This window comes from Macaca thibetana, chromosome 2 (assembly GCF_024542745.1).
Source record: "Macaca thibetana thibetana isolate TM-01 chromosome 2, ASM2454274v1, whole genome shotgun sequence".
Taxonomy (NCBI): domain Eukaryota; kingdom Metazoa; phylum Chordata; class Mammalia; order Primates; family Cercopithecidae; genus Macaca; species Macaca thibetana.
The window spans coordinates 2,184,754-2,193,802 of record NC_065579.1 but is presented as its reverse complement, the minus strand read 5'-3'; positions in this window follow the sequence as shown (position 1 = coordinate 2,193,802).

Sequence of the window (9,049 nt, the reverse complement as noted above, 5' to 3'; positions counted from 1 at the left end):
CTAGGAAAAAGCTTTACTAAACTTTTAACTAATTTTCTACTTGTAGCCAATAATGGTTATACTTTATATTCTCTCGGTCACCTCCCATCAGACACCAAATGCTATTCTTCCTGAATGTGATCATTTTTCTTGCTCTCATTTCCACCGTCATCACTCGAATCCAGGTTCTCACTCACCCCACCCAGACCTGGATTATTACAGTGGCTTCTTAAATCATCTTCCAGCCGCTAATCTGCTCCCTTGCTGATCCAGCTACCCACCAGATGACTTTTCCTAAAGTGCAACTTTTATTTCCCTCTCTTCAGTGACCTTCACGTATCCTAAATCCAAATGAATTGATTCACCTGTAAAAGTATAGTTCCTGGAATACAGTATGTAATCAGTAAGTCCTAACCTCGCTGGCCATACCTCTTATTTATACACCCTCTGCGGAGCTTGTCATAGCTGCTTGTCAATGCAGATGCCTCCTTTGCCAACCCACCTCCCATCTGTTGTGTCCTCCCCACCCAAGTCCCCTTATCAAAGCTCTAGTTTCTTCAAAGCCACCCTAAGTCCCCTCACCTGCAGAAACCTGGCCAGTTACAGCCCTTGGTGTCTGAATTCCTGCAGTCCTTGGGTGTCCACTTAACACTGAGAATGTGCTTCCTGTGCTGCCTTTACTGCTTTAGATGCCTCCTATTAGGTGGCATTTTTTATTGTGTTCCTTTCTCCTGTGAAGTGCCAGGGCAGATTGGAGCACACGGCTCTACTGCAGAGCCTGCCGGCCACTGGCGTGGCCGTGTCATCACTGCGGTGGCTTTTTAAGGGTCTGAAAACAGTCTTAAGTGTTGGCAGTGGCTTCATTTGCAAATTGGTAGAGATGTGGGGGGTGGGGGGGTGGAGAAGGGCATAAAAAGGTCTGACTATAGGCCGGGGGCGGTGGCTGACGCCTGTAATCCTAGCACTTTGGGAGGCCGAGGCCGGTGGATCACCTGAGGTCAGGAGTTCAAGACAAGCCTGGCCAACATGGTGAAAAATACAAAAATTACAAAATTAGCCGAGTGCAGTGGTGTGCACCTATAATCCCAGCTACTCGGGGGGCTGAGGCAGGAACCCAGGAGGCGGAGGTTGCAGTGAACAGGGATTGTGCCATTGCACTCCAGCCTGGGCAACAAAGCGAAACTCAGTCTCCAAAAAAAAATGTCTGACTATAAATCTCTAAGCCAAATTTTTTGTTCAATTATAGTCTTTCTTTTCTGGTTCCTGTATAATAATCTCCCTTCTCGAACATGGTTTGTGATTTTATCTTCCTTGTGCATATATGTTTTCTTTATAAGTCAGCTGAAGCCCTCCTTGGAAGTAGCTGGGGTATAAATAATTTCTCTGAAAGTCTTTAGTGACAAAGCCAAATATAGTATTCTTGATTTTACTTCTTCACTCTTTACCCCCTTTTATACTGGTTTCTTCCCAGATTAACTCATATTCAATGAAGTTGATGGAGATTTATTAATGACTTTAAAACTATATATCCAAAGTTCATCTTTGAGTCTTTATAATCTTCTCCTATATATTAAATCTGAACTGCAAGTAAGTTTTTAGGAAAAGAAAGCTTTTGTGGTTTGATAATTAATAAACTGAGCTCAGCACTGAGAGACTTAAACTGACGGCAGGCTCAGCTCAGTTCCAGCCTTTCCCATCCTCCTCCCTCCCATCCCCAGGGAAGAAGCTTTGTTTTCCTTTCTTGGCTGCCCACTCTGCTTGTCTTGATCTTACTCTTCACAATCTGGTCAAATGTCTCCTATAAAAGCTTACCCTCAACGCTGAATCCCCTGAAAACAGCCCCTCTCCCTTTTTTAGCCAAATATCTTGAGATACTCTGTTCACTCTTCCCTTCATTTATTATAATATCATAATTATGTATTGAATCCAACTATATTCCAGACCTGATGCTAGACACTGGGATCGGTGGTAGGCCAGACACCATCCCTGCCCTCATGGAGTTCGGGTTCCTGGCCAAGCCTCAGCCCTGGCCATGCCATTGAGACAGCTCTTTGGGGCCACTGTAGTCCCCAAATCCTGTGGCTCTTCTCATTCTTCCCCTCAGCAGCATCAGACACCAGTAATGATAGTTAATAACATCCTAAAGCATAATAATTCACACTTAGAAATCATCCTCTATGTTCAAGACCCTGTGATGAGCACAGAAACGATCAAACATAGACTCTGCCTTTGAAAATCTTGCACGTAGAGCTTCACACAGCCCAAATGGACAGGACTTTCCCTACATCTAGCTTCATAGGAAAAAATCCTTTCCTATAAAGAGGAAAAAAAAAAAACACTTATTCCTAAAACTTGCTCAATATGTCTGCCATGGTTCTCAATATACAAATTCAGATTAAGTAGTCAGCAGGTGTAACACTCTTTGATATCACACTACTGCAGGTGCTCACACCCAACCAGTCAGCAAGAGTGTAACATCCTCTGATATCATGACACTACTACAGGTGCTCACATCTCGCACCCCAACCACTCAGCAAGAGCGTAACATCCTGTGATATCAATACTGCAGGTGCTCACACCCCAACCAGTCAGCAAGAGCGTAACATCGTCTGACATCATCACACTACTGCAGGTGCTCACACCCAACCAGTCAGCAAGAGTGTAACATCCTCTGACATCACACCTGCAGGTGCTCACACCCCAACCAGTCAGCAAGAGCGTAACATCCTCTGATATCATCACACTACTGCAGGTGCTCACATCTCACACCCCAACCACTCAGCAAGAGCGTAACATCCTGTGATACCACTACTGCAGGTGCTCACACCCCAACCAGTCAGCAAGAGCGTAACATCCTCTGACATCATCACACTACTGCAGGTGCTCACACCCAACCAGTCAGCAAGAGTGTAACATCCTCTGACATCACACCTGCAGGTACTCACACCCCAACCAGTCAGCAAGAGCGTAACATCCTCTGATATCATCACACTACTGCAGGTGCTCACACCCAACCAGTCAGCAAGACTGTAACATCCTCTGATATCATCACACTACTGCAGGTGCTCACATTTCACACTCCAACCACTCAGCAAGAGCGTAACATCCTGTGATATCACTACTGCAGGTGCTCACACCCCAACCAGTCAGCAAGAGCGTAACATCCTCTGACATCATCACACTACTGCAGGTGCTCACACCCAACCAGTCAGCAAGAGTGTAACATCCTCTGACATCACACCTGCAGGTGCTCACACCCCAACCAGTCAGCAAGAGCGTAACATCCTCTGATATCATCACACTACTGCAGGTGCTCACACCCAACCAGTCAGCAAGACTGTAACATCCTCTGATATCATCACACTACTGCAGGTGCTCACATTTCACACTCCAACCACTCAGCAAGAGCGTAACATCCTGTGATATCACTACTGCAGGTGCTCACACCCCAACCAGTCAGCAAGAGCGTAACATCCTCTGACATCACACCTGCAGGTGCTCACACCCCAACCAGTCAGCAAGAGTGTAACATCCTCTGATATCATCACACTACTGCAGGTGCTCACACCCAACCAGTCAGCAAGAGCGTAACATCCTCTGACATCACACCTGCAGGTGCTCACACCTCAACCAGTCAGCAAGAGCGTAACATCCTCTGATATCATCATACTACTGCAGGTGCTCATACCCCAACCAGTCAGCAAGAGTGTAACATCCTCTGATATCATCACACTACTGCAGGTGCTCACACCCAACCAGTCAGCAAGAGCGTAACATCCTCTGATATCATCACACTACTGCAGATGCTCACACCCCAACCATTCAGCAAGAGCGTAACATCCTCTGATCCTCTGACATCATCACACTACTGCAGGTGCTCACACCCAACCAGTCAGCAAGAGCATAACATCCTCTGACATCACACTACTGCAGATGCTCACATCTCACACCCCAACCACTCAGCAAGAGCGTAACATCCTGTGATACCACTACTGCAGGTGCTCACACCCCAACCAGTCAGCAAGAGCATAACATCCTCTGATCCTCTGACATCATCACACTACTGCAGGTGCTCACACCCAACCAGTCAGCAAGAGCATAACATCCTCTGACATCATCACACTACTGCAGGTGCTCACACCCAACAAGTCAGCAAGAGTGTAACATCTTCTGATATCACACTACTGCAGGTGCTCACATCTCACACCCCAACCACTCAGCAAGAGCATAACATCCTATGATATCACTACTGCAGATGCTCACACCCCAACCAGTCAGCAAGAGCATAACATCCTCTGACATCACACTACTGCAGATGCTCACACCCAACCAGTCAGCAAGAGCGTAACATCCTCTGACATCATCACACTACTGCAGGTGCTCACACCCCAACCATTCAGCAAGAGCATAACATCCTCTGATCCTCTGACATCATCACACTACTGCAGGTGCTCACACCCAACCAGTCAGCAAGAGCATAACATCCTCTGACATCATCACACTACTGCAGGTGCTCACACCCAAACCAGTCAGCAAGAGCATAACATCCTCTGACATCATCACACTACTGCAGGTGTTCACACCCAACCAGTCAGCAAGAGCGTAACATCCTCTGATATCACACTACTGCAGGTGCTCACGCCCCAACCAGTCAGCAAGAGCGTGACATCCTCTGACATCACACTACTGCAGGTGCTCACACCCAAACCAGTCAGCAAGAGTGTAACATCCTCTGATATCATCACACTACTGCAGGTGCTCACACCCAACCAGTCAGCAAGAGCGTGACATCCTCTGATATCACACTACTGCAGGTGCTCACACCCCAACCAGTCAGCAAGAGCATAACGTCCTCTGATATCATCACACTACTGCAGGTGCTCACACCCAACCAGTCAGCAAGAGCGTAACATCCTCTGATATCACACTACTGCAGGTGTTCACACCCAACCAGTCAGCAAGAGTGTAACATCCTCTGATATCATCACACTACTGCAGGTGCTCACACCCAACCAGTCAGCAAGAGTGTAACATCCTCTGATATCATCACACTACTGCAGGTGTTCACACCCAAACGAGTCAGCAAGAGCATGACATCCTCTGACATCACACTACTGCAGGTGCTCACACCCCAGCTTTCTCAGGGCACACTAGCCTCCCAAGGGTTCTCCAGAATGAAAACTATTTGGCTTGTTCTTAAAGACATTGTGGGCCATAGAAGTAACAAATAGAAATTATGATTTGTTGAAAAATATTTTTTTCCTAAGATTTTGGGTAAAGGAGTTCACCTTTTGCTGGCTTATTAGCCACTACCTGCTGACGGACCTCCTCAACCTCCTGTCAAAGGCCCCCTCTTTCTGAGGCTGCCTGTAGTGCATTCCCTCCATGTGATCTACTGTTCCTCAATTCCCTGACAAGCAAGCTCGATGCTTCTGGGCACTCTGAATCCTTGGAGAGCCAGAGCTGTGTCTTTGGCAAGAGTGGAGAAGAGCTCCTTGTATTTCATACTATGGGATAGGGCCAGGGAGTCAGGCAGAACTGCTTAGGCCCCAAAATCTTATCAAAGTGTTAGTGAAACAAGGTCCTTTAGTTTGTGTGCTCTCCCTCTAACCTCAATATGAGTCTAGAATGGGGACCAAACTAACCTCACCTTCTGCTCCTCCAGAAGGCTGTTTGTGGCTTAAACTACTGGTTTATTACTCTCATTACATCACACCCATTTCTCTGGCACACTCAGGTATGTCTGGACCCCAGAAATGGCAGAATCCCGGCTCAAGCTGAGGCAGAGTTCCCCATTCCACAAAGGTGATACACGTTCAGCCAACCCTGGGCAAATGGGCCCCATGCAGAATCCCCGAGAACCCAGAGGCAGCAAGTTCACTGATGAGTCACAAGTGACTGACACCCAAGAGATAAGGGAAGAGCCTCATTGTGAAAGAGCTCAGCAGACCGCTTAGGTTATGGTCGTTCTCACTCCCTATCAGTGTCACTTGGAGTTTTGCCAAAGGAAGGACTTAGTCAATAAAGATGGTGCCAGGAACCTGGTGGCTCCTGGAATGTGCCAAATGAGCCTTTCTATCCTCATGGTCAGGAGGACGAGGCTTGTTAAGAACACTTCTGTTTATTCTACCTTCTTAGGACAAGCCGTGAGCCCCTCTGGCAGGGCTGCCTGCTAGTCCATTCGGCACCTTTGTGCGAACTGGGAAGAAGGGACCCACCTGCCGGGGATGGAGAAACGGCTTCCACAGCGCCTGCGCTCTCCAGAGCAGACAGGAGAGGGGAGTGGGCGTGCCAGAGCCGTCCTGACCTACCTTTTACATACGGGGAACAAGCCCAGAGAGGGCAATGGACTTGCCCAAGGTCCGTAAGTCGTTGGTTTTTAAAAAGTGGAGCTCGAGTCTCCTGACGCCCAGCCTATCTTCCTTCCCCGGATCCAGTGTGTGACAAGCAGTAGCTTCATGGCCCAACAGGAGGAGGGAGGGCTTCCTTCCCCAGGGCACAGAGCGAGCTCAAGGACAGACAGACTCACAGGGCTCTCCTCTCTCACTGTTTTACTGACCCGTGTCAGAGAGACAGACATCATTTCTGAGTACTCACGAGGGGCTGATGACACAGGTGAGACCTAAATGGAGGCAGATGACTAACAACGTCTTCAGTTCGTTCCCCACATCCCCAGCCACATGGGGAGCGAAGCTCTTGCCTGCCCGGAAGAGTGGTTCTCAACATTTGCAGTGCCCCAAAATAAAAACAGATTGTGGGCCCCGGCCCCAGAGCTGTCGATTCAGTGTCGGAGGTGGGGCCTGAGAACTTGGATTTCCAGCAAGTTCCAGGGTGATGCTCACGTTGCTGGCCTAGGGACCACACTGAGAACCGCTGTCCTAGAAATATGGTCAACCCACCCTTTCCTCCCTCACCTTCTTCACTCTCTTATTCCCCTTCTCTCCCTGTTTCTCCTTTTCTGCTTCCTCCAATTCCTCTCCGGTCCTCTTCTCACCTGCCACTGACTGGATGCCTGACTCGGGCGAGTCACCTCCGGTCTCTAGGCCCGAGGAGAGGCCGTCGGCTAGGCCGAGATGCCCCCGGTAGCTGTTCGCTCGCCGGGCAGTGCGCCGGGGCTCCTCTGTATCCCTAGATCTCTGTGCAGGTGCGTTGGGAGGGAGCTGCTGCGGGAATGAGACGACCTCCCGGCTACCTCCAGCCCCGACCCTGGGATTCTGACCTCTTCTTCCCTCCACACCTGAGCTTTTCTCTCTCCAGTTAGACGTGGTGTTTGGAGTCTTTCAGGACAAGAGGAGGGGAGCATCCCTGGGATGCAGGCGAAGAGGCCGGAACCGCCGTGCCCGGGCCCGAGCGTCAGGCCGCGCTCCAGCAGGGGGCGCGCCGGGGCAGCCCAGGTGTGCGGTCCGGGCCCGGCGGGGGGCGACCTGCGCCCCAGGGCGGGGATTCTGCCCGGGAACTCCCGGCCGCACTTAAGGAGCTCGGGCCAGCGTGAGGTGGCAGCGGGGAGGAAGCCCGGCGGCTGCTGTGACTCCCTCGGACCTGGACCCAGCCCCAGCCCGGCCCCAGCCAGCCCCGACGGCGCCATGCGGGGCCCGAGCCGGGCCCTGTGGCTGCTCCTGGCTCTGCGCACCGGTGAGGCCCCGCCGTGAGCGCCGAAGGCGGGCGCGTCCTGGGCCTGGAAATGTGCCTGAGCCCGCGGCTCTGGGGGAGTGAGGAGGGGACGCAGGGGCTCGGGGTGGAGTGAGGACGGCGGAGGGAACTAGCAGCGAAGCGCAGACGGGGATGTCTGGAAGGCTTCTTGGAGGAGGCGGCCTTGAGCCGGGCCTTGAAAACGTCCGGCGCTCCAGGGAAAAGCGCGGGCCGAGGCGTGGCGGGGAGGCCGCGGATGTGGAGAGGAGCTCCCCGAGGGCGGCCCCTCCTGACGGGCGCGGGAACTCAGGACGACTGTGGGGGCCAGAGCGGCTCTTTCCCCCGACCCCGCGGGAGAAGACTCAGAGGGACTGACCCGGAGGGGCGCGGGGTCCGCCCGAGGGGGCCTTGCACATGCAGGACGGAGGTGGGGGCGGAGGCTGGGTCCCCTCGCGTCGGCGCCCCAGGGAGTCGGGCCCGGGATGGTGGGACGGGAGGCGGGACCTCGGGGAGCGGCTCGCGGGGGTCGCAGGCGGCCACCGCCGCGGAGATGGAGCTCGCGGCACCGCTGTGGCCGCAGGCGACGCACTCATCGATGCAAACAGTGAAGCCACGACCAGCCGCCGTCTGAACTTTGCCGTTTCCCGCCCGGGAGCTTGGAGCGCTGCGGAGGGGAGGCCAATTCGACTTTCCAGGGCGCCGCCGGGAGTGGGGAGGGGAGGGCTGTGCAGGAAGCTGCAGTCTCGGCCCTCGGACTGGTGGGGCTGCCACAGGAGGGTGACCTGGTTGCAAGGGGAGTCATGCGTTTCCCTCCAGCACAGGCCTCTGGCAGTGCTTGGCTGGGGCAGGGTGATTGGCAGAGGAGCTAAGGCCTGAAAGTCTTCAACCCCAAGGGGCTCCAGCACCCCTTCCTCTGGGGCCCTAGCCTGGAGCTCTCGGGGACTCTGACCCGGTCAGATCCTGAGGCATAAACAGAAGTCCCCTGAGGATCTGTGTGTCTTGGGCTGTGTGCGTTTCCTTTCAACACAGAAGGTGGGGCTTTTTATCTGCTTTATCGGAAGATGAAGCAGGCTCCGAGAGGCTTGAACCCACCCTGATGGGTCCTCAGCCTCCCCTCTGTGCCTGCCGCCTTCCCTTGGCAGGGCCTGGCACTGTGCCCACCGAGGGTGGGTTTGCAGCCAGCGTAATCGCAGACACTCCCCGAGGGTGCAGGGCTCCCGGAGGGCAGTCCACCCCACAGCCCCCTCACCTCACTCTCCTGTCACAGTTCATAAGAAAGGCCCAGGGACACTGCTGGGTGAGGGAACCCACACGAGCTCGCTCTTTGGGAGGCCTGGAGAAGGGAAGGAGCTTCCACTTCCAGGGCCTGCCGAGACTCCCTAGCCAGTGCTCCCACCAGGTAGGGGTAGCTGAGAAGCGACCTGTAGACCTTCCCACACCT